The sequence below is a fragment of the Gekko japonicus genome, unplaced genomic scaffold (assembly GCF_001447785.1).
Source record: "Gekko japonicus isolate JY-2015 unplaced genomic scaffold, Gekko_japonicus_V1.1 scaffold3349, whole genome shotgun sequence".
NCBI classification, from domain to species: domain Eukaryota; kingdom Metazoa; phylum Chordata; class Lepidosauria; order Squamata; family Gekkonidae; genus Gekko; species Gekko japonicus.
Window position 1 is genome coordinate 71,896 of NW_015168757.1, and position 26,332 is coordinate 98,227.

At 46.5% G+C, this 26,332-nt stretch overlaps 1 pseudogene; it reads left to right on the forward strand.

Annotated features, from left to right (window-relative positions):
* Positions 1–3,726: 3,726 nt before the first annotated feature.
* LOC107114216 overlaps positions 3,727–26,332 on the forward strand; it is a 40,440-nt pseudogene continuing 17,834 nt past the window's right edge.

Consider the following 26,332-nt stretch of genomic DNA (forward strand, 5'->3'; position numbering starts at 1 on the left):
GAGCGACAGGGAAGCGCCGCTTCCTCCCCCCCAGTCTGCATCACTGGCGCAAATCTGTCCCTGCCATCAAAGCCCTGGACTCCTCCTAAGGGGAGGCTGGAACTCTCGCCCAGGGGGACCCCCCCCCCGGGGGGGGGGGGGGGGGGGTCCGGGCGCTGCTCTCGGGCGGGGAGGGCGGGAGAAGCCTCTTCCTTTCCTGCCTCTGCAGCTCGGAAAGGGTTAACGCCGCCGAACTGTTGGCTAGAGAGGCCGCGAAAGGGGTGGGGGCGTGGCAGAGTTGGAGGGAGAAGAGGGAGGGGCTTCCGGGGGTGCAACAGTACAGAAAGATCTTTGCGGCCGGAGCCTGAGAAGGTCTCCTCTCGAGTAAGTCATCGTCTCAGTCTGGGGAGACGGACGTTCCGCTCTCGTGCGGCTTCGGGGAGGGAATCAGTACTTCGGAAACGTGGTTTTCTGCTGGATGTTTTCCTTTGTTAGCCCCCCCCTGGGGTCCCTGCCTGCTAGGGGTGAAAAGCGGGATCTGCGTTTTGGAAATCGAAGTAAATCCTCCGCCAGGGAGGTCGGAGGGAGGCCCAGGAAGAAGTCCCAACCATGATCGCAGGGGTGGGGATCCTTCCTGCCGAGGCGCTGCCCGAATCCCTCGCCTTTTGAGCGATGCTCCCCCCCCCCATCTGCAGTTTCCGCGGAGGTGGGGGGGGGCGTTATTGACCTTATTTATTTACATTGCTTATAGTCCGCTCTTTAGTGGGACGCTATACAATCCTGCCAACCTAGCAGTTCGAAAGCAAGAAATTGCAAGGAGATAAATAGGGACCACTTCGGTGGGAAGGGAACAGCCTTCCGTGCGCCTTGGTGTTTAGTCATGCCGGCCACATGACCACGGAAACGTCTTCGGACAGCGCTGGCTCTTCGGCTTTGAAACGGAGATGAGCACCGCAACCCTAGAGTCGGACTCGACTGGCTTTCGAGCAAGGGAACCTTTACCTTTATACAATCAATACAATAAACTATGCAGTAGAATTTGGGTTGGCGGAAATTTTGAGAAACAGTGTTGAAGGAAAGCATAAATGTCACGGATCCAGCTTACAGCAATCTAAACACAGTCATTCAGACCCTATGCCCTAAAAAATGTATCCAAGAAACCTTGTGAAGCCTTTTCTCCAGTGCTATCCTATTGCTTGCTTAGAAAAGCCCTCTTGAATAATTCAGTTTTGTTTAGTCTGTGGAAAGCCAGGTGAGTGGGGGCCTTCCTGACCGCCTCAGGCAGACCATTGGGGGGGGGGCAGATGGGAGAAGGCCCCTGTCCAGGCCGGCCAGCGGAAGGACGGATAATGGCTGAGCCCGGGCGTTCTGCACCAACTGGAGTTTCTGGATTGGTTTAATGCACTGTACAGGTCACTGTGGCAGTTCAGTCAACTTATTCACTCTTAGCCAATGGACAGCAGGCAGGAAACAGTTGAGGACCTCTGCCCCGTCCCTGCCTCCTGCTCGCCCCAGCAGCCCCTGTGTGCCCTGACCTGGGGAGGCCCCTCTGCCCCTTCCCCTCGGCTGGCTGCTTGGGCAGAGCTCTTGCCCAGCCCTTCCGGCCTACTGAGGAGCTCTCTGCAGTGGTTAAGCCCTTCCTAGTTGCTCGGCTCCACTGCGCCCACTAGACAGACTGGTCCCCAGGTACCGGAGGCTAAGTTCACGACATCGACAGCAGGTTTTTAAAGAGCCCAACAGAGATGTTTTTCTTTCCTGAAGGACCAAATAACTATAACATAAAAAGCTCAATACATAATATAACCCAATGACGTTAATCCTAATCCACAAACTACAACACGGACACTTCCTCTGATTCACTTAGGTCTGTCTTGACCAGGTCACTGATACAACTCCGTTCTCTTTTGGTTTCTTTCTGCCTTTTTGATATCGTTCCCTCTTCATAGGCAAGTGAATAAGAGTATCTCTCCACAGTCAGAGGCAAACCGAGGGAAAGGAGAAGGAGATGGAAGAGGAGGACCCAGAAGGCCCTGGAACTGGCAAGACATCAAGGAAAGGTCCCCATCCCATCCCAGCAGGGAGTGGTGCTGAATTTTGGGATAGAGCTGTGCCAGACATCTTAGCTCAGGACACTGTGACTGCAGAAGTACGCAGCCGAAGCTTCCGGCAGCTCTGTTACCATGAGGCCGATGGGCCCCGAGAGGTTTGCAGCCAGCTCCATGAACTTTGCAACCACTGGCTGAAGCCAAAGAGACACACCAAGAATCAGATGCTGGACCTGGTGATCCTGGAGCAGTTCCTGACCATCCTGCCCCAGGAAATGCAGTGCTGGGTCAGAGAATGCGGACCAGAGACCAGTTCCCAGGCAGTGGCCCTGGCTGAAGGTTTCCTCCTGAGTCAGGCAGAGGAGGAGAGGCAGGTGAAGCAGGTGAGGGGTTTTCATGCACTCAGTTCAAGCAGTGACCTTATCCTAAGGCTTCCTGTCAGATATTTCTCTGTGTGTGCGTGTGTGTTCACTGCCATCACTTTCCTTCTGACTTGTAGAAACCCTATAAATTAATGTCCTCCAAAACATCCTATCGTTAAGAGCCTTCCTCGGGTCTTACAAACTGAGGGCTGTGGCTTCCTTGACTGAGTGAATCCATCCCATGTTTGGTCGTCTTCTTTTCCTTCTGCCTTCAACTTTTAATGGCATTATTGTCTTTGCCAGGGACTCTTGTTTTCTCGTAATGTCATCAAAGTACAAAATAGCCTAATTGTAGTCATTTTAGCTTCTAGGGAGAGTTGAGGTTTGATTTGATCTAGAACCCACTGGTTTGTCTTTTTGGTGGTCCACGGTATCCATAAAATCTCTCCTCCAATATCAAAAGTGGGAGCTAGTTTGGTGTAGTGGTTAAGAGCGGCGGACTCTAATCTGGAGAACTGTGTTTGATTCCACATGCCTCGACATGCAGCCAGCTGGGTGACCTTGGGTCTGTGGCTGTTCTCTCAAGAGCAGTTTTCTCAGAGCTCCCTCAGCCCCATCTACCTGCCTGTTGTGGGGAGAGGAAGGGAAGGAGATTGTAAGATGCTCTCAGATTCTGAGTAAAGGGCAGGATATAGATCCAATTCTTCTTTTCCTCTTCCTCCTCCCCACTGCATATAGTAATGGGAACTACTCTGGAATGAATTAACTCAATCCTGGTCACCAGTGACACATCCCTACAAGGAACAGAAGACCTTGAGCAATTTCAAGTTCTTCATCAATAACCTTAAATGTCTAAAAGTCCAGACTAGTCATTACTTTTGTCTGTCTGATGTTCAGCTGTAATCCCAGTTTGGCGCTTCCTGCTTTAGTAGTTGTAGTATCTCAAATGGTTACTGTTCCTTCTGCCAGTTTTCACTCCTCCTTCATCTAACTCAAATCCAGATTTCCTTATGATATGTTCTGCCTGTAGATTCAAGGGAGATAAAACACATTGTGGTCTGAGACGTATACCAGTTTGGAAATCATCCTGTTTCTTCATCTTCTGTCCTAACACTGGCCTCTTGTTCAGAGTAGAGGATGCACATCAAAGAAAGCAGTTGTTGTGGCAGACTCATTTCTTCACGATCCACACAGTCCAAAGCTTTCCTGTAATCTGTGAAAGACAAGATGATTTTCTTCTAAAATTCTCTCGAATGCTCCAATAACCGACCTAAATTTGCGATATGATCTCAGGTCCTTTTCTGAATCCAGCTTCTTCAGCACCTGGCATTTCTCAATCCATGGTAACAGTCTTCGATGTAAGATTTTGAGTATCACTTTATTCCCATGAGAAATTAATGTGAAGGTCCAGTAGTTGCTGCAGCCTTTGATGTCTCCTTTTGTCGGAATTGGAATGTAAAGTGAGTGTTTCCAGACTGTGGGCCATTGTTTTGTTTTCCATCTTTGTTAGCATATTCTCATTAGGACTCCTTTTCTGTCCCTTGAATAGTTATATTGATATCCCATCTACCCCTGGTGGTCTGTTTCTCCCTGTTGTTCTCAGTGCAGTTTTCCCTTTACTTTCTAAAACCGTTGCTGCTTCTTCAAAAGATTCTTCTGGAATCTGTCATCCTTTCATCTCCTTAGTATAATTCCTCAGTGTACTGTTCCCATCTTTTCTTAGATATCTCTACCTCTAGATATTCCACTAGATATTTCCATTGCTTCTCTTACCTGCCTCCATTGTTGTTGTTTCAGATGTGTGGGCGATCCGTGAAGATGGAAGCGAAGGTCTCTGAGGCAGAAGGAGCTCCGTCAGAGGAAAGTCAGAGGGCGCAGTGTGCCCAGGAGGATGCCCGAGATGCCCTGTCAAGCGGTAAGGGTGCCTCCTGCCCAGATGGGATCAGGACACATAGTCAAGTTGTTGGGCAGAAGGTTCAGGAGAAAAGGGAAATGCTTTTGCAGACTACATAGAATGGAGTTCTCGGACACAGAGTGCCATAGGATGTTGTGAAGGGCTCTCCACTTTATTGGGGAGTTGACGGATTCATGGAGGGCAATTCCATTCTTATTTACATTGATGAAAATGTGCCTCTCTCCCCTTCCTTCCATTAGAGGGTCTCAAGGTGGCTCAGAAAAGGAAAGGAAGAGAAATCTGGGTGCAGCTATTATCCATGGTGAATAAATGGAACATCCACATTCCCCTGACGTGGATGGCCGAGGCTAGCCCTGTTTCCTCAGATCTCAGAAGTTAAGCAAGGTCAGGCCTGGTTGGTTCTTGCGCGGGAGACCACCAAAGAACTACAGGGTTGCTATGCGGAGGCAGACAAAGGCAGACCAACTCCGAAGGTCTCTTGCCTTGTATAACTTGTGGGTTCACCTAAGTCAGCTGTTCTGAAACGGCATTGCTAGGGGCAATAGTGTGGGTTCTGTGCCCCCTGCTTAAAGGCTTCCCAGGGGCATCTGGGAGGCCACAGTGAGAGAGAGGATGCTGGACTCGGGATGCCAGGCCATGGCCAGGCACCCCCCTGAGGTTTGAGTGTGGAGCTTGGGTTGGTTGTGATGTCATGTTGATGTCTCATCTCACCGAATAGCTGGATGTGAAGTCAGAGCATCAGCAGGCGTCCTGGAAACCCATTGGTGGTACCCTAAAGTTTCCAGAGCCTTGGCTGATGCACTAAAAAAAATAATCTTTTTGGATGGAGGAGATGGCGATGCGTCCTGCAACAGGATTTCCTGTCCCCTCTTTTTCTCCTGCTAGTCTGGACTCCAGGACGGGTGGGAGGCCCCAGCAGGTGGCCTGGGTTTTTGGTCTTTTTCAGCAGGGATGCTGCAGCCTTTGGAGCTCCAGGGTGCACAGGGCACATTTCAAGTCTCACAGAAGGGTTTGCAGCATTTATGCCAAGGCTCATGGGTAGAAGAAGGGGGGAAGGATTGGATTTATACCGCGCCCTTCACTCAAGAGTCTCAGAGCAGCTTACAAACTCCTTTCCCTTCCCCTCCCCTCCCCACAACAGACACTATGGCTTGCCCAAGTTCATCCAGCAGCTGCAAATGGAGGAGTGGGGAATCAAACCCAAACCCAACCTGGTGCTTCTCTTCCACCTCTCCGACACTTTACTAAGATCATTACAAAGGTGTCACAACCCTGGGAACAGGGATGGGTGATGCAGAATTCCAAGAAGCAAACAAAATAGGAACTTGTGGGTTAACATTTATCCTTCCAACTTTGTCTCCCTTGCAGGCAGTGAAGAGATGCTGTCAAGCTGTCATCTTTTCAGAGGAGTGGAAACGGCTGCTCCATCTCTGGTCCAGGTAGGGGGGGGAGAATAGCGGATAGTCAGGTCCGCAGTTCTTTCTCAAGGGAGGCTTTTGGTCCTGCTGACCGAGGCTATGAACCCCACTCTCTTGACACATGCCAAACTCTTCATCCTGCACCCTCCCAGAAAGCCCCTGTCAAGACTAGTCTTTGCCTGGAATGACCTCTGACGAGGGAATCTGCTTTTCCTTTCAGGCTCCCTTTTCCTTTGAGGAGGTGGCCGTGTGTTTCACCAAGGCCGAGTGGGAGCTCCTGGATCCGGGCCAAAGAGCTCTCTACAGGGACGTCATGCTGGAGAACTATGGGAGTGTGGCCTCTCTGGGTAAGGACCTTTCATAGATGCCAAAGGTGCGAATTGCTGCCATTGGGACGATGGAGGAATCAAAATATTGAAAATATTGAAAAGCTACCTGTGGCTGTGAGGATTGCCCGGCTACCTCCCCCTCCCCGCTGGGGGCCTCCAGGAGGTTGGGGTGGCAGTGAACACGATGGTTCAGCAAGGCCAGTGTGGTGGGCATCGCCCAAGCCATTCCTACAGCAGTCCCCTGGATGCCTTCAGGCCTTACTACTGCCTGGAGATGGGTTTGAGTGCTTTCTTTGGAGCTGTCCTACCTTGCAGAGGTAACCTGCAGCGGGTACTCCCACCAGTTAACACTGCCACCCAAGGGCAACGGGCTTACCCAAATTGCACAGCACCCTCTGTTGTGGTGACGGGAGTCGGTCCTCATCCCAAGAGAGCGGGATTGTGTGTTATTGAAGACATTCTCACTTAAACTGTCAGCCCAGTAAAGACAGACTCCGGTTCTCAGTTGACGCAAAGTTTATTTGAGCCGCAACAGGACAGAGAAAGCGCTGTAGCCACCCTCCCATCTCCCCAAGAGGCAAGCAACCAACTCCTTCCCAAGGGCTAAGTCCCTTCCAGCACTTTGAGGCAGGAAACCGTCTGCCAAAGAAAAGCACAAACACAGAGAAAAGCCAGGAATACCTGTCCATTCAGCGGGCCCCGATGCCCGAGTTTCTCCAAGGCCGGGCAGCACTATCTCCCCCTGTTCCCAGGGAAGAGGGTTGACAGCAATGAGAATCCTCTACTGCTCTAAGGGTCTGCCAGACTAACTTCCCCACTAGTTGCTGTAGATTTTCCGGATTGTGTGGCCGTGGTCTTGGAATTGTAGGGCCTGTCGTTTCGCCAGCAGCTGGGACTGGCATCCTTAGAGGTATAACACAGAAAGATGTAGTACTCTCTGTGTCAAGGTGAGCAGAAAAATGGTAGGCAAGTAATTTATATCTACCCTGGAAGGTGGGGTAGGGCTGAGTCATTATCTTGTAGTAGTTCTCCAGGCTATTGGAGCTAATGGAGGAGCTTTCCCGAGGAGGTTCTTTTGTCTATGGATTGTTTCCTGGGGAGGTTTACTGTTTCCTTGACACGGAGTACTCCATCTTTCTGTGTTATACCTCTGAGGATGCCAGTCCCAGCTACTGGCGAAACGTCAGGTCCTACAATGCCAAGACCATGGCCACACCACCTGGAAAATCTACAGCAACTAATGAACTCCAGCTGTGAAAGCTTTCGACAACTTATTTAACTTCCCCACGTTTACCTTACATCACCCTGGTCATGCTGAACACCTGGAGAACTGCATGCTTGCTGTGCGGTCACTGCGTCTTTCAGGTGTTTTGGGGGGATGGAACAGAACAGACTCTTCTGGGGTCTTATCTTTGACACTATGTTTTCCTCTGGGACAGTCTTCTAGAGGGCCTTACTCTACTGTTAGGAGTTAATGATGTTGACACCTACTAATCAGTCTTCTGGCTATCTCTTGTGGACAATAAAATATACTTCTTTCGGGAGAGATTGGCTGACTCTGTGCTTCTAGGAAAGGTATGGATGATTCAGGATTGCCTCTCCCCTGTTATCCAATCATCTTTCCTCCCAAACTGATGATTCAGTTTACATGGATGATTCAGACGTGGCTGTGCATTAGACAAGAGAGAGGCCCAGCTAAGGTGCAGAGAATGGCTCAGAAATAGCAAAAAAAAGCCTCTGTCCATGAGAAAGATGACCCTACGCTGAAAGGCTGGTTTTCTCATCTGTAATTACCTGCCCCCATAAAAAATGGCACCTTTTCAAAAAACCAAGGGGGAGGGCCCTTTTGGACTGTGGGGTTCACTTGGCGAGCTCCTGGCTTCTCTCCTCTCCCCGGAAAACATGTATTTTGGGGAGCCTAAAAACCAGCTCCTCTTGGGTCTGTTCACAACTGGAAGGAAATTCTCAGTACAGTTGCAGGATGGGATATCTTCCAGAAAGCTTTTGATAAAATTCCTCATCAAAGGCTCCTAAGTAAGCTCAATAGTCACGGGTTAAAAGGACAAGTCCTCCTGTGGATCAAAAACTTGCTAATTAATAGGAAACAGAGAGTGAGTATAAATGGGCAATTTTCTCAGTGGAGGGTGGTAAGCAGTGGGGTATCACAGGGATCAGTATTGGGTCCGCTGCTTTTTAACTTGTTTATTAATGATTTGGAGTTGGGAGTAAGCAGTGAAGTGGCTAAATTTGAAGATGACATGAAGTTGTTCAGGGTGGTGAGAACCAGGGAGGATTGTGAGACACTCCAGAGGGATCTGTCGAGGATGGGTGAGTGGGCGTCAACATGGCAAATGGGGTTCAATGTGGCCAAGTGCAAGGTGATGCACATTGGAGCCAAAAATCCTAAATATAAATACACATTGAAATCCCAGTCCAAGAACTGGCAGAGATTGACCAAGAGAAAGATCTTGGAGTTGTAGTAGATAACTCACTGAAAATATAGAGACAGTGTGCGACTGCAATAAAAAAGGCCAATGCTATCCTGGGGATTATTAGGAAGGGATTGAAAACAAATCAGCCAGTATAATAATGCCCCTGTATAAATCAATGGTGCGACATCATTTGGAGTACTGTGTACAGTTCTGGTCACCACACCTCAAAAAGGATATTATAGCATAGAAAAAAGTGCAGAAAAGGGCAACTAGAATGATAAAAGAGTTGGGACACATTCCCTATGGAGAAAGGTTAAAACGCTTGGGGCTCCTTAGCTTGGAGAAATTATGGCTGAGGGGTGACATGATCGGGGTTTATAAGATTATGCATGGGATAGAGCAGGTAGAGAAAGAGGTACTTTTCTCCCTTTCTCACAATACAAGAACTCCTGGGCACTCAATGAAATTGCTGAGCGTTTGGGCTAGAATGGATAAAAGGAAGTACTTCTTCACCCAAAGATTGATTAATGCATGGAATTCACTGCCACAGGAGTGGCAGTGGCTAGAAACATGGACGGCTTCAAGAGGGAATTAGATAAGCATATGGAGCAGAAATCCATCAGTGGCTACCAGCCACAAGGTATAGATAGGAACTCTCAGGCTGGGGCAAGTGATACTCGGTCTTCTTGGTGCTGGGGGGGGGGGCAACAGTGGAAGGGTTTCAAGTGTCCTGGCCCCACTGCTGGACCCCCTGAGGGCACCTGGTATTTTTGGCCACTGTGTGATGGAGTGTTGGACCGGATGGGCCATTGGCCTGATCTAAAATAGCCTTCTTTTACATTCTTATGTAAAGGCACACCCATTCCTGAGCAGTGCCTGACTGGCTTCTTGCATGGGTGATGATTGAAACTCTTTCTTTATTCCAGGAGCAGATGTAGAGGAGACAGCTGGGGAATTCCAGGGGTACTGTTTGGAAAAAGTCAAGAATGAAGATGCTGAAGGACACTTTGGAGATATATATGGACCTCAGAGGCAGGAGGGAAGCCAAGCAGGTAAGAGGAGGCATAAGCCCATTTTTTGCCGAGAAGGGGGTTTCGATGAAATCCCAGTCCAAGAAGAAAGATCAATCAAAACGAGAAGGGACAAAGGCTTCCATACTAACCAGAGAATCGACTCCATGGAAACTGAAAGGGTGGCCTTGGCAAAGACCTTCATCAGAGAATGAACATCCATTTTGCAGGCACAAATTCCCTTAGGAGAGAAACCGTGTAATTGCTTGAAGTGCGGAAAGAGGTTCAGTCAAAAAAGAGCCCTCACATAAAAATTTACACAGTTGGGGAACCATATAAACGGTTAGAGTCTAAACCAACCTTCTCTCATGCAGGAGGCTTCATATACTTTTAAAGAGTATGTTATTGTACACTGCAGCAAACAGTGGGAAGAAGCCACTGTAATATTTGGATTGCGGATGGAACTTCAGGTGCAGATCAGACCTCCTTGCGTGGGTTCTAACAGGATCTCTTTCTTTATTCCAGCAGGGGATGAGGAGGAGGATGAGGAACTGAATCCTCTATCGCCAGATGAAATCAAGAATGAAGACTTGAGCGGAAACTTCAGAAACCAGTTACAAATGCACAGTGCAAAGAAGACCCATCACCGGCTGGAGCGTGGAAAGACCATGATTTGTAGACCAGAACTCCTTAGACTTCAAAGAACATGTAGGGGAGAGAAACCTTGTAGCTGCTCAGACTGTGGCAAAAGATTCTCAGAGAAATCAGACCTTGTTCAACATGAAAGGATTCAGACAGGAGGGAAGCTATTTATTTGCTCAGGGAGTGGAATGATATTCTCTGTGGGAGGAAAATGTAATATAAAAGTAATTCCGAAGCACAATATAACGAATGCATGCAAATGCTTTTGGTGTGGACATTATTTCAAATACAGATCACAGCTCCTGGTGCACCAACGACTCCACAGAGGGGAGAAGCCTTTTAAATGCTCAGAGTGTGGGAAGAGATTCCGTGACAGTAGCACCCTTCAAAAACATCAAAGAGTCCACTCAGGGGAGAAGCCTTTTGAATGCTCAGAGTGTGGGAAGAGATTCCGTGACAGTAGCACCCTTCAAAAACATCAAAGAGTCCACTCAGGGGAGAAGCCTTTTGAATGCTCAGAGTGTGGGAAGAGATTCCGTGACAGTAGCACCCTTCAAAAACATCAAAGAGTCCACTCAGGGGAGAAGCCTTTTGAATGCTCAGAGTGTGGGAAGAGATTCCGTGACAGTAGCACCCTTCAAAAACATCAAAGAGTCCACTCAGGGGAGAAGCCTTTTGAATGCTCAGAGTGTGGGAAGAGATTCCGTGACAGTAGCACCCTTCAAAAACATCAAAGAGTCCACTCAGGGGAGAAGCCTTTTGAATGCTCAGAGTGTGGGAAGAGATTCCGTGACAGTAGCACCCTTCAAAAACATCAAAGAGTCCACTCAGGGGAGAAGCCTTTTGAATGCTCAGAGTGTGGGAAGAGATTCCGTGACAGTAGCACCCTTCAAAAACATCAAAGAGTCCACTCAGGGGAGAAGCCTTTTGAATGCTCAGAGTGTAGGAAGAGATTCAGTTGCAGTGGCCATCTTCAAAAACATTTAAAAACCCACACAAGGGAAAAGTCTTTTGAATATTCGGAATGTGGGAAGAGACTCAGTCAGAGTAGCACTCTTCAAACTCATCAAAGAACATACAAAGGGGAGAAGCCTTTTGAATGCTCAAAATGTGGGAAAAGATTCAGTTTCAGTGGCCATCTTCAAACCCACCTAAGAACCCACACAGGGGAGAAGCCTTTTGAATGCTCAGAGTGTGGGAAGAGATTCAGTTGCAGTAGCACTCTTCAAGTACATCTAAGAACCCACACAGGGGAGAAGCCTTTTGAATGCTCAGAGTGTGGGAAGAGATTCAGTTGCAGTAGCACTCTTCAAGTACATCTAAGAACCCACACAGGGGAGAAGCCTTTCGAATGCTCAGACTGTGGGAAGAGATTCAGTCGGAAAAGTAATTTTCAAAAACATCAAAGAACTCACACAGGGGAGAAGCCTTTTGAATGTTCACAGTGTGGGAAGAGATTTCGTGGCAGTAGCACTCTTAAAAATCATCAGAGAATCCACACAGGGGAAAAGGCTTTTGAATGCTCAGAGTGTGAGAAGAGATTCTATGATGGTAACACTCTTCAAAGACATCTAAGAACCCACACAGGGGATAAGCCTTTTGAATGCTCAGAATGTGGGAAGAGATTCGGTCGCAGTGGCACTCTTCAAAATCATTTAAGAACCCACACAGGGGAGAAGCCTTTTGAATGCTCCGAGTGTGGGAAGAGATTCACTCAAAGTAGCACTCTTCAAATACATCAAAGAACCCACACAGGGGAGAAGCCCTTTGAATGTTCAGAGTGTGGGAAGAGTTTCAGAGACACTAGCACTTTTAAAAAACATCAGAGAATCCACTCGGGGGAGAAGCCTTTTGAATGCTCAGATTGTGGGAAGAGATTTTCTGACAGTAGCAGTCTTAAAAAACATCAGCGAATCCACACAGGGGAGAAGCCTTTTGAATGCACAGAGTGTGGGAAGAGATTTTGTGACAGTAGCACTCTTAAAAAACATCAGAGAATCCACACAGGGGAGAAGCCCTTTAAATGTTCAGAGTGCGGGAAGAGTTTCAGAGACAGTAACAATCTTAAAAAACATCAGAGAATTCACACAGGGGAGAAGCCTTTTGAATGCACAGAGTGTGGGAAGAGATACAGTCGCTGTGGCTCTCTTCAAAGCCATCTAAGAACCCACACAGGGGAGAAGGCTTTTGAATGCACAGAGTGTGGGAAGAGATTCAGTCACCGTGGTGCTCTTCAAAACCATCTAAGAACCCACACAGGGGAGATGCCTTTTGAATGCTCAGAGTGTGGGAAGAGATTCAGTCAGAGTAGAACTCTTCAAATGCATCAAAGAACTCACACAGGGGAGAAGCCCTTTGAATGCCCAGAGTGTGAGAAGAGATTCTATGATGGTAACACTCTTCAAAAACATCTAAGAACCCACACAGGGGAGAAGCCTTTTGAATGCTCAGAGTGTGGGAAGAGATTCAGTGAGAGTAGCAATCTTCAAAAACATCTAAGAACCCACACTGGGGAGAAGCCTTTTGAATGCTCAGAATGTGGGAAGAGATTTCGTTCCAGTGGCCATCTTCAATATCATCTAAGAACCCACACAGGGGAGAAGCCTTTTGAATGCTCAGACTGTAGAAAGAGATTCCGTGACAGTAGCACTCTTCAAAGACATCAAAGAACCCACACAGGGGAGAAGCCCTTTGAATGCCCAGAGTGTGGGAAAAGATTCAGTTTCAGTGGCCATCTTCAAACCCACCTAAGAACCCACACAGGGGAGAAGCCTTTTGAATGCTCAGAGTGTAAGAAGAGATTCCACTACAGTAGCACTCTTCAAAAACATCAAAGAACCCACACAGGGGAGAAGCCTTTTGAATGTTCACAGTGTGGAAAGAGATTCTACGACAGTAGCACTCTTCAAAATCATCTAAGAACCCACACAGGGGAGAAACCTTTTGAATGCTCACAGTGTGGGAAGAGACTCAGTCACCGTTGCGCTCTTAAAAATCATATGAGAACGCACACAGGGGTGAAGCCTTTTGAATGCTCAGAATGTGGGAAGAGATTCAGTCACAGTGGTGCTCTTCAAAACCATGTAAGAACCCACACTGGGGAAAAGCCCTTTGAATGCTCAGAATGTGGGAAGAGATTCAGTCACAGTGGTGCTCTTCAAAACCATGTAAGAACCCACACTGGGGAAAAGCCCTTTGAATGCTCAGAATGTGGGAAGAGATTCAGTCGTATTGGCACTCTTCAAATTCATCTAAGAACCCACACAGGGGAGAAGCCTTTTGCATGCTCAGAGTGTGGGAAGAGATTCAGTTACAGTAGCACTTTTCAAAATCATCTAAGAACCCACACAGGGGAGCCACCCTTTGAATGCTCAGTGTGTGGGAAGAGATTCAGGCTGCATAACCATCATCAGAATCATCAGAGAATCCACAAAGGGGAAAAACCTTTCGAATGTTCAGTATGTGGAAAGAGATTCAAGCGGCCTATGGATGGTTGGAGTCTGTCTAGGGATCTCAGGCTCTCTTAAACTTTTATATAAATGACTTGGTCAAACGCTTAAGTGAGCAGGCCTTTCATTCTCCTAAACTACAGCATCTTCAGATCTATTATTATATGCAGATGGTGCGGGTATTTTTTCAAGGACCCCAGTTGGGCTAAGAAGGGCCCTAAAAGCTCTAGTGCAGCATTGTAAAGAAGACTTGCTTTGAATAAACGATCAAAAAACAAAGATAATGGCCTTTGTTATAAAACAGAAGTCTAGAAGTTGGAGCATCGATGGCCGTTTGATTGAACAGGTGCAGGCCTTCAAATGCCTTGCTGTAGTATTCCATGCTTCCGGCTCAGGAAAACCACAGGGTGCCCACGCAGCAGATACCAGACAAAAGTCGGCTCACAGTACAGTTAGATTTCTTTGAACTAAGGTTGTACATCCCCGCTGTGCTAAAACTTTTCCAGGCCAAAACTTTGTCCCAAGTTTTGCAAAGAATTATGATAGGGCCAACATCATCATCTTTTGCCCCACTTGGGCATGTTCAGTCAAAGTTCCTAAGAGCAGCATTACAAGTCCCCAATTGTGTACCTTGCAACTTTTGGAGACTGGCACTGTCAGAGTGGAAGACAAGGTGAGCCTTGCCTCCCTAAATTACTAGCTCAAGAGTAGCAGTTTTCAGCAAGGTTTGACCCCACTGCTCCTCTTGGATAAGCATCAATCTGTATGGCTTGAGACAGTCATTTGCAGACTTGCGAGCCTGGGCTTTTCACCTTCCATGATTTTAACTATGGGCCTTGACCAGGCAAAACAAGCCATAAAACAAAGGATATTGGACACTGAACGCCAGCTTGATTTAGGGAGGCTCCCTACTTTCTTGTTACCTATGAACCCCAGATATATACTCAAGCATAGTCTTGAAGGTGCATAGTCACAGGAGGGCCTTTACACTTGCAAGGTGTGCTGCAGTCCCCTCTGCTGTTTTAGATGGGTGGTTTAATAGATGTTCTGTTGCCTGAGGGGGAGGTTGGGGATTGGTGACAACACCTCCGGGAGGCTTGGCCGGTTCTCTGCAAGACCCTGGAGGAGGCTAAACAGGCTTACAAATCCCAGGCTGACAAGAAACATTCTGATTGCTGGAAACTCCAGTCGGGGGACTCAGTTTATGTGTGTACCAAGAACATCAAGGGGCTTCGTCCCAGCCGGAAGCTGTGGTGGAAATTTATTGGCCCATTTAAGGTTCTGCGGAAGATCAATGAGGTGGCTGTGGAACTTGAATTGCCTAAAAACCTAAGACATTTGCATTCCGTTTTCCATTTCACCCTCCTCCATCATGACCCAGGACCGAATGTGTGGCATCCGCAGCTACCCCCTCCCCCGCTGACAGTGCAAGGCGAACCACATGACGAAGTTGCTGATATCTTGGACTCTAAGCTTAAGCGTAACAAGTTGTTCTACTTGATTGAATGGGCAGATTTTGGACCGCGACATAGGGAATGGGTGGCGGAAGAACATGTCTCCGCCCCCCACCTTCTCAAGCGCTTTCATCGGCGCTTCCCGGGGAAACCTGGGGGGGGGCATTTGGAGGGGCAGGATGTCAGGTAGCCCTGTCATAGATCTAGAATGTGGGGGGGGGAGTGCTTCTCTCCTCTCGTTCTCAGCTCATTCCTGCTCTGCCGCTTTTTGTTATCTCTCACTGACCTTGTTGTCTCCAGCTGTGCTTCCCCCGGCTGGGAAAGTTAACTGCTTTTGCGCTTAGCCCGCTTCATCCTGGGCACGCAAACTATATTCATTGGCCTGCTTATTGGGGGGGGGTTTGTTTGATTTTACTATAAGACTGTAGCCATTATACTGACGGCTATTCCTGACACAAGCTGTAATCGTGTGTTTTAGTACTGGAACTTCCATTAAACACTTATCTTCTTATGAAGCTTGGTGTGGCATTACCTAAGGACCCTGACAATATGGTATCTTAAATGTTTATTTAACCTAACCTCATTCAATTCTACCCAAGGATTCTTTATACCCAAACAAAAGGTGTTCTTTTCAGATATGAAACTAAAGCTCTTGTTGACCCAGACACTGCAAAAGTTTTACGCTAAACCACTGGTTCCCAAAGTGGGCAATACTACCCCCTTGGGGGCGCTGGAACAATCCAGGTGCAGATCCACAAACTGCATCTTTTTGTCCACTTCTTGAAGGTAGATGACCAGGGGGGGTGCTGAGTAAGTTTTTTTCTGAAAAGGGGGAGGTAGGCCAAATAAGTTTGGGAACCTCTGCGCCTAAACAGCTAAAACCATGAACTTTGTACTTTGAATAAAAAAGTCAGTCTGTTAAGAAACACATCCTCCGCTTCACCAGCAATGCTACACTGAAAGCCTATTAGAACTGCCAGACAGCTAGACAGTGATTCCATCCAAACCATTTGATAAAAACGAAAAGTCACATCTTGTCTGCGAGCATCAGCTAAAAAGACCCTCTAACCTACAAAAGAGAGGGCTTACCACTTAATAGACTCTTATTAAACCCTTAATATCAAAATTTATAAAGTCAGAAAAATATAAATATACGAATAATCTGGTTAAAATCATTCTATATTCCCACCCATGCTACACCTTTTTATTTTTTAAAGATTATTATTTCTGTAAAGGGGAGTCTGGTAAGGGTACACTGGAAGAGGTGGAATGAGGACTGCAACAGTTCACTTCAGTGCCCACAGTTCAAGCTGTTGAGATACTCACACGAGGGACATCTGTGGGTCCAGCTGGGTCTTCCTCCCTGTTCCCACAAGCAGGCCAACAATTGGAAATGGGGAGGACGGTGTCGGGGGGGGAAGCCTTCCCAGTCTTCCGGGGATTCAGAAAAGGCCGCCTTTTCCCATTTAAACTTTGCCTTACATTGAGAGGCTGTTCTTTGGAGGCCCTGCCAGGTCAGCCGCCTGGCAACGTCCTGGAAGACCAACATGGTCTCCAGGTGGGTGCTCGGCATGACCCTCAGTCCAGCCTCTAGGTCATGCAGGATCTCCAGTATGCGCTCCACCTACTTGTCCATCCAGGAGACCCCGAAGTTTGACACCATTTCTACTATTTTGGCACTGAGCGGTTGTGCACATGCCCTAGGGGGCTTTGTTAATCGACACGCCAGCCAGCCCTGATAAGGTTTTGGACATTCCAGGAAACTTTGGAGAGGTCAGCCCCTTTCCATGATTTTACTTGCTTCATCACCTCCAAACACTCCCCCCCCCATCTCGGCAGAAGTTCCCCCCACACAACAACTTCATCTCCATGACCTCCGTGAAGGTTTAGCCCTCTCCTTAGTTTTCCCTTTCCCCCCACTTAGCTAGCCTAGGGAAATGTCACCAGGGGTCTTGTTGTAGAAAAAGAGCTGCCGGAGCTCATTAGCATAACTCATTAGCATAACTTATTTGCATATGCCACGCCCCCTGACATCACCAGAAGTGACAGAAGGCCACACCCCCTGACATCACCGGAAGTGTATCAGAAGGCCCGGCTACTTACCCTTCTGCTTCATCCTCATTCCCAAACGGAATGAGGATCGAAGCAGAGGGCGGGGTAAAGAAGGGGCGGGGCTTCACCACGTGACCGCCCCGCCCCCTAGAGGTTCTCTTCCGGAGCTCCGTACCTGAGAGCTCCCCCCCGACTAGAGCCCTGAATGTCACTATTCTTCATTGTTTCAAAAGTCAGGAAGGCTTTGGAGCATTTTGGGAATACAGCTGAGGCTGTTCAATGGCAGATACCTGTCCTGTCCTGAGCAATGCAACACTTATGTTTTTTGCTTATCCTACTAACTGCCTGTGCACTCAAAGTGTAGCAGGACTGGAATGCAGTATTGTACCAGCAAGGGCAAGATAAGGGTAGATCAGTATGTCCATGCGAAGGGAATGTGATTACCCTGCTCACACATCCAGAGATGTGCTGACAGTGACAAAACTGTTTCCTGTTTAGGAAAAGCTAGCCTACTGCTATTGGAAAGATGCAGAATGATTTCTGGAATATGCGGTTGGTTGGGACGTTCTAGGGAAGTAAATCTCATTGTACTTTACCAACTGTGTCTGCTTATGTGGAAACAATTTTAGGTAGGGGCCAAGTACGTTTACTTAACCTTACAGTTGCTGCCCCCCCAAAAAAAAGGGTCAGGAGCATTCCTGTAATTAAATGTGGCCTCCCAGGTTCAGGGAGCCCTCAGCCTGTGGCCCAATGCCATCTCCAGACTGGGGAAGAACTGCGGATGTGTGTACAGAATAACCCTGTGATTGCTGTTAGTCCCAAACTGAGGTGTTTGACAGTCAGAAGGTTGGCCAATCCTTTGGTAACTTACTCCCAACAAACTGGCCCATATGACTCAAGCATATAACCCCAATTATTGGGGAAATTGTGGCAGTAGGGGCACTTATCTACACTGTTGGGTATCCTGTCCCAAAATATTACCCTTTTGGGAAGCTGTATTAAACCAACTCAAATCTTTCAACTATGTGGATATGACTCCTACTCCAGAAAACTTATTTTTGAACAGTTGGGTAGCTCATACCTCTGCTCCTTCAGTGGTGGAGAGGGTCTCTATACTGCTTTTTGCAACCAAAACGGTCATTGCCACCCACTGGAAAGCGACAATGACACCCACAATTTCACAATGGCATAAAAAATTGTGGAATTTATATATCATGGCAAAACTCTCAGATAACTTTACGCGCTTTGATAAAATTCCTGCTCCTTCAACATTTATCTGTGTTTGGCTCCCTATATTAGAATACCTAAGTCAATTTGAGGATACTCCCAAAGAAACTGATGTATTACACTTGTGGTAAATAATGTAAATCATCTCATTTATGGAAACTCAGTAACAACTACGAATCCAAATTTTGAATACTAGGGTAAAGATACATATGTCACTTGATTAACTATGATTTGTAAATTCTGTGCACGGCTATATATGTATATGGCATTCTACTTCATTCATATTGTTAATTCTTTCTATGCTTTTCCCCCCAAAGAACACTAATATGTCTGTTCACCGATCCTTGTTGTAATTACATGATTTTGTTTATAATTAATAAAAACCATTGTATATAAAAAAAAGGTTGGCCAACCCTCATAGTTGTCTTCTTCCCTTTTTTGACGCCGTGTTGGCATGAGCTGTATGACACCATGTGCAGCTGGTTGTGGTACTGCTGGATAGCAACAATATAGGCCATGATGAGCGCTGAATAGACCTTTACGGAAAAATCAGCACCCCATCTACGGAGTATGTCACACTGTAAAGGGACTACCTAGAATAATGGCATTACTGTGCACAAAAGACCTGTTCAAAACCATCGGAAACTGCAATGTGGCTGCCTTATCCAGTGTCTGTGGAGGGGGAACCATCGCACAACAGATGACCCAGGGAGAGGTGGGAAAGGAGGAGATGGGGACAGGAGAAAATCACACTCTGGGTTTTTTCCCCCCGTGATTACAGTTTTATTTATTTTCTATAACACACAAATAACATACTAACATACACAAAACACACATCAAAACATAAAACTGGGGGTACATTATAGATGAAACTTATTTTTGTTGCCAGTTATATGTCATTTTAAGCTTAAAACCTTAAAGATAAAACCAGTTTTTAAAATGTTTTGCAAATTACAGAGAAAGAAGTTGAATTAGCTATTAAATATTTAAAAAATAACAAGGCCCCAGGGCCGGATGGCTTTGGGGCTGAATACTATAAGGCCTTAGGCCCCTTACTCTTTAAACCATTGGCTGATCTTTTTAATGATATCCTGCAAAAGGGTGCGGCCCCAAAGACACACAGCACATGTCATTCCGATTCCAAAAAAGGGTCGGGACCTATCCCATCCCAAATCGTATAGGCCAATATCACTCTTAAATGTCGACTACAAAATATTTATGCTTGTCCTAACGGCAAGATTGAAACATATTATTCCGTGGTACATACACACAGACCAAACGGGTTTTATACCAAGGGGAGACATCATGAATAACATCCGTAAAACTTTAAACTTAATCCACTATGGTAGACTTCATCCAGAATTGCTTCTCCTATCAATTGATATAGAGAAGGCGTTTGACACGCTAGAATTCTCTTTTCTGGACTGTCTGCTTAAACATCTACACTTTGGCCTTCTCATCATCACCCCTTCTCTTCGCGATCACTATGGAGCCCCTCGCCTGTCACTTGCGCTCCTCACCTGACATCAAAGGTATAACAGTGGCAGACAAATCTTATATTCTAAGCCTCTTTGCGGATGATCTGGTAATTTATGTTACCGATCCCAAAAAGTCATTACCGGCAATTCAATCTGCCCTAAATGTCTTTGGTTTAGTTTCTGGCTTAAAAGTGAACCAACAAAAATCTGTATTATACCCCATAAGCCTTTCCAAGCATATGACTGATTTCTTAAAGGAAAACTTCAACTTCCATTGGCCCAAAGGTCATTGGCAGTATCTAGGCATAAAGGTTCCATCTGACTTAAACAACCTCTTCAAAGTGAATCATTTAGAGATTTATAACGACATTCAAGCCCTGTTAAAACAATGGTTAGAAAGAATCTCATTGATCAAAAGCTTTGTTTTTCCAAAGTTTCTTTTTTGCTTTAGATCTGTTTCTATATATGTACCACTGACTGTTTTAAGATGCTGGCAGAGGCTATTGGATGCCTTTATTTGGCACTACAAAACCCCACGAATTAGGTCCATAGATATGCAGAAACATCTCAGGGATGGGGGCTTGGCTGTACCATATCTGCACAGCTACTATAAAGCCTCTATTCTAGTTAACTTGATTAGGCATTATCATTCCTCACGTACAGTAGACTGGATGGAGATAGAAAATAATTATTTGTACCAACAAACATTTTGGGAAGTGCTCTGGGCTCCACATTTTCAAAGTCTTACTTTTAAACAAGATACTTTTTACACAGTACTCTTAGAATATGGTACCTATCTAAACCAAAATTATTAACGTCTCCTTTACCGGCCAGTCCTGGTTTCAACCTGCTCAGTAAACTAACTCCGTCCGAGCATGAAGAAAGGTGGGAATCACAAGGTTCATTGACATTCTGAACAAAGGTCAAAGAATGACTAAAAGTGAGTTGGAAAGAAAATATAAGGTAAAGCTTCAATGGTCTGAGTATCTACAGGTCCATCACATTTTGCAGTTTTTATTTTTAGGACCAAACTCTGTAGGGAGCCCAAAGACAATGACAGCTTTCAAAACCCTCTTGCATGGTAACAACCTAGTCAAGAAAGGCCTCATTTCCAAGTTATACTGTATACTAATACAATCTACTCAAAAGCAAGTGTCAGGATATCAAAAGGCTTGGCAACGAGATCTTAATGTAAATTTTGATGAAGCTCAATGGTTAAATATCGGGAAAACGACCAGTCACGTATGTAACTCACTGCTGATTCAAGCAGCAGCCTACAAGGTTTTGTTTAGGTGGTACCTCACGCCAGCAAGGCTAGCTTACATGGTACCAAACTCATCCCCTCTCTGTTGGAAACAGTGTGGGGAGAAAGGGTCTTTTCTCCATACATGGTAGGAATGTGTGCATATACATAATTTTTGCGGAAATGTACTAGTGTCCATTCAAGAAATCACTGGTTTCACCCTGCCTCTGGATCCGGTGGTTATACTGCTAAACTCATGGTCAGCAATCTTGGTGCCAAAGATCCGTAAGGATCTGATTTTAGTTCTTCTCACAGCAGCTAAGGCGGTCATCGGTCAAAGATGGAAGAATAGACATCCTTCGACGTTTTCTCATTGGCATGCAAAGGTGTGGGATTTCTTCACCCTGGAAAAATGTTCAGCCTACTCATATCGCTCTATGCTAGTGTGAGGTTCTAGACCCCCTAAACAAATGGTTCCCTTTCCTGGAAAAGGTAGACGCAGAACAATTAGTTTCTGAAAAGTGGTCTTTGTTTAAAACCAACATGTTCTTCAGTTAATTATATTTGTATACAAGTTTGCTTTCTTAAGAACATAAGAACATAAGAGACGCCAATGTTGGATCAGGCCAAAGGCCCATCCAGTCCAACACTCTGTGTCACACAGTGGCCAGAAATACCAGTGCCATCAGGAGGTCCAGCAGTGGGGCCAGGACATTAGAAGCCCTCCCACTGTTGACCCCCCCCCAAGCACCAAGAAGACAGAGCATCACTTGCCCCAGAGCCCCTAGCTATACCTTGTGGCTAATAGCCACTGATGGACCTCTGCTCCATATGCTTATCTAATTCCCTTTTGAAGCCGTCCATGCTTGTAGCACCCACCACTTCCTGTGGCAGTGAATTCCATGTGTTAATCACTCTTTGGGTGAAGAAGTACTTCCTTTTATCCGTTCTAACCCGACTGCTCTGCAGTTTCATGGAGTGCCCACGAGTTCTTGTATTGTGAGAAAGGGAGAAAAGTACCTCTTTCTTTACCTGCTCTTTCCCATGCATAATCTTATAAACCTCGATCATGTCACCCCTCAGTCGTCTTTTCTCCAAGCTAAAGAGCCCTAAGCGCTTTAACCTTTCCTCATAGGGAAAGTGTTCCAACCCTTTTATCATTCGAGTTGCCCTTTTCTGCACTTTTTCCAAAGCTATAATATCCTTTTTAAGGTGTGGTGCCCAGAACTGCACACAGTATTCCAAATGAGGTCTCACCATTGATTTATATAGGGGCATTATTATATTGGCTGATCTGTTTTCAATACCCTTCCTAATAATCCCCAGCATAGCATTGGCCTTCTTTATTGCAGTCACACACTGTCTCGACATTTTCAGTGAGTTATCCACTACAACTCCAAGATCTCTCTCTTGCTCAGTCTCTGCCAGTTCAGACCCCATCAATGTGTATTTATATTTAGGATTTTTGGCTCCAATGTGCATCACCTTGCACTTGGCCACATTGAACCCCATTTGCCATGTTGACGCCCACTCGCCCATCCTTGACAGATCCCCTTGGAGTGCCTCACAATCCTCACTGGTTTTCACCACCCTGAACAACTTTGTATCATCCGCAAATTTAGCCACTTCACTGCTTACTCCCATCTCCAAATCATTAATGAACAAGTTAAAAAGCAGTGGACCAAGTACTGATCCCTGCGGTACCCCACTGCTTACCACCCTCCACTGAGAAAATTGCCCACCTACACTCACTCTCTGTTTTCTATGAACTAGCCAGTTTTTGATCCATAAAAGGACTTGTCCTTCTATCCCATGATTTTTGAGCTTACTTAGGAGCCTTTGATGAGGAACTTTATCAAAAGCTTTCTGGAAGTCAAGGTAAATAATATCTATTGGATCCCCCTTGTCCACATGTTTGTTCACCCCCTCAAAGAACACTAACAGGTTAGTGAGACAAGATCTTCCCTTACAGAAACCGTGCTGAGTCTGCCTCAATAGGTTTTGTTCATCTATGTGCCTACTAATTCTTTCCTTAATAATGGTTTCCACCAATTTACCCGGTATCGACGTCAGACTGACTGGCCTGTAATTTCCCGGATCTCCTCTGGAACCCTTTTTAAAGATGGGAGTGACATTAGCTACCTTCCAATCCTCAGGAATGGAGGCAGATTTTAAGGAAAGATTACATATCTTTGTCAGGAGATCTACAAGTTCACATTTGAGTTCTTTCAGAACTCTCGGATGTATGCCATCTGGGCCTGGTGATTTTTCAGTTTTTAAGTTGTCTATCAGTTTTAGGACCTCCTCTCTCATCACCTCAATCTGACTCAGGTCTTCCAACACCCCTCCTGAAATCAGTGGTTCTGGAGTGGGCAAGCACTTCTCATCTTCCACAGTGAAGACGGAGGCAAAAAATGCATTTAGCTTCTCAGCCATTTCCCTATCATCCTTCAATACTCCTTTTACCCCTTGGTCGTCCAAGGGCCCCACTGCCTCCCTGGCTGGTTTCCTGTTTCTAATGTATTTGAAGAAAGTTTTATTGTTGGTTTTTACGTTTTTTGCTATATGCTCCTCATATTCCCTTTTTGCCTGCCTGACCTCAGACTTGCATTTTATTTGCCATAGCCTGTGTTCCGTTTTATCAGCCTCACTGTGACTAGCTTTCCACTGCTTAAAGGAATTCTTTTTACTTTTTACAGCCTCCATTACTCTGTTTGTTAACCATGCAGGCTTTTTCCTATACCTGTTTGTGCCTTTCCTAACCTGCGGAATATATATTTTTTGAGCTTCTAGGATCGTAGTTTTAAATAGATCCCAAGCTTCCCCAATTGTTTTGACCCTTTCTACTTTTCCTTTCAGTTTCCTCCCCACGTGTCCCCTCATATCAGAGAAATTACCCCTTTTAAAGTTAAAAATGGTTGTGTGAGTCTTTTTGGCCAATTCTCTATTTGTACAAATGATGAACTCAACAACATTATGATCACTGTTTCCAAGCGGTGCAATCACTTTTACATCTCTCACCAGGTCTTGAGTGTTACTTAGGACCAAATCAAGGATCGCCTCTCCCCTGGTAGGTTCCGTGACCATCTGCTCCATAGCACAGTCATTTAGAGTGTCTAGAAACTCAATCTCTTTTTCCCGACTAGAACACATATTGACCCAATCAATGTGTGGGTAGTTAAAATCACCTATTATTACACAGTGTTTTTGTCTAGTTGCTATCTTTAAGGCATTCATCATTTTATAATCCTCCTCTATCTTTTGATCTGGTGGGCGATAACAAACTCCCAGTGTTAAGTTTCCTTTTGGCCCCCCTATTTCAACCCATAGAACTTCCAGAAGCGAATCCAATTCACTTAGCCTCTCAATCTTTCTAGACTTTATACCCTCTCTGACATACAGAGCTACCCCACCTCCAACCCTTCCCCCCCTATCCTTCCGATATAATATATAACCGGGAATCACTGTGTCCCACTGATTTTCCTCATCCCACCAAGTTTCAGAAATACCCACAATGTCTATTTTTCCCTCCGACACCAAGCACTCCAACTCCCCGATTTTACCTCGGACACTTCTAGCATTTGTATAGAAACAGCTGTAATTTCCCTTACAAGTTAAGCCTGCATCCTTCCTCTTGCTATCTCGAGTCGTTGTCCGGCAGTCCATGTCACCAGCCATGGCCTCTGTGGACAATTTCAATCCACCTCCCTGTAGAAAAGCAACCGGTACCCCCTCACCTCTCTCAGATGAGCCAACCCGAACCAGAGACTTTTCATCTCCTGTCGGCTTTCCCCCAATATTCAGTTTAAAAGCTGCTCTGCCACCTTTTTGATTTTAAGTGCCAGCAGCCTGGTTCCTTCTCGGGACAAGTGGAGACCGTCTCGCCTGTACAGCTCCCTCTTGTTCCAAAAAGTATCCCAGTGCCTAACAAACCTGAACCCTTCCCCCCTACACCATCGTCTCATCCACGCATTGAGACTCCTGATCTCTGCCTGTCTCTCCGGCCCTGCGCGTGGAACAGGTAACACTTCTGAGAAGGCTACCTTGGAGGTCCTGGACCTAAGTTTCCTGCCCAGCAGCCTAAATTTCTCCTCCAGGACCTCACGACTGCATTTCCCCACATCGTTGGTGCCGACATGCACCACGACCACTGGCTCCTCCCCAGCACTATCTACCAGCCTATCTAAAACACGCGTAATGTCCGCTACCTTCGCACCAGGCAGGCAAGTCACCATACGGTCAGTACGCGGGTTCGCCACCCAGCTGTCTACCTGCCTAAGGATCGAATCACCCACTACCAAGAGCCCCCCTCCCACCCTGCTCAGGGATGGTTCCTTGGTGCAAAAGGAGAGCCGCTCACCAGCTGGGGAAGAGGTCCCTTCTGAGGGCACATTCCCCTTATCCTCAGCATGGTGCCCTGTTTCCCCTAGACCCTCATGCTCCCTGACAGCAGCGGGGCTGCCAGATCCAGAGTGGGACGAAGCTAACAAGTCCCCGAGAGTCTTTTCTGTGTGCCTAGCTGACTGTCTCTGCTTCTCCAGGTCAGCCACCTTGGCCTCAAGGGAGCACACACGTTCCCTGAGAACCAGGAGCTCCTTGCACCGAGGACACACCCAAGACTTCTGCCCAGTGGGCAGATAGTCATACATGTGACACTCCGTGCAAAACACTGGATAGCCCCCAACCCCCTGCTGGCATTCTGGCTTCATAATTCTTTTAAAATAAATAAATATAATCCCCCTTTTAAACCCTTGGTATTTATGTGGGTTTTGTTATCAAGTCAAATTATTTTACGGGAAAGACAAAGAGCCTAGGGCCTTGTCTTTCTGGCTCTTTTTGGGCTTCTTACAGCGCCCCTAGTCTAAGAGTCCCTAGGCTAAGAGCCACAGGCAAAGAGCCCTTTAGCTCACCCTTCGGCTCGTGCCAGAGGCTCGTGCCTCTGCCAAGGTGCTTCCTTAAATAGAGGCCTCCCCCAGCAGAGGTCAGGCAGCAGCTATTCAAATTCAAATTCACCCAGGCACTCAATCACAGGCAAAACAATGCCCCTTCCACTTCCTCTCAATTACAGGCAATCCCAGTCAAACAATGCCTGTTCCTCTCCCACACTCAATCAGCCAGGACTCTGCAAGAACTCTAAGTGCTTCCACACACTGCTAAACACAGTTTTCCCACAAAATATCCTTAGCTGAATTCTCTCAGCTGAAAGCAAGTAAAAGAAACCCACTCACCTCTCTCACAGCTCTCTCTCCTGCTCCTGCTCAGAGCTCAGCTGGTCTCCTCTGCCTCTGGCAAGGTGC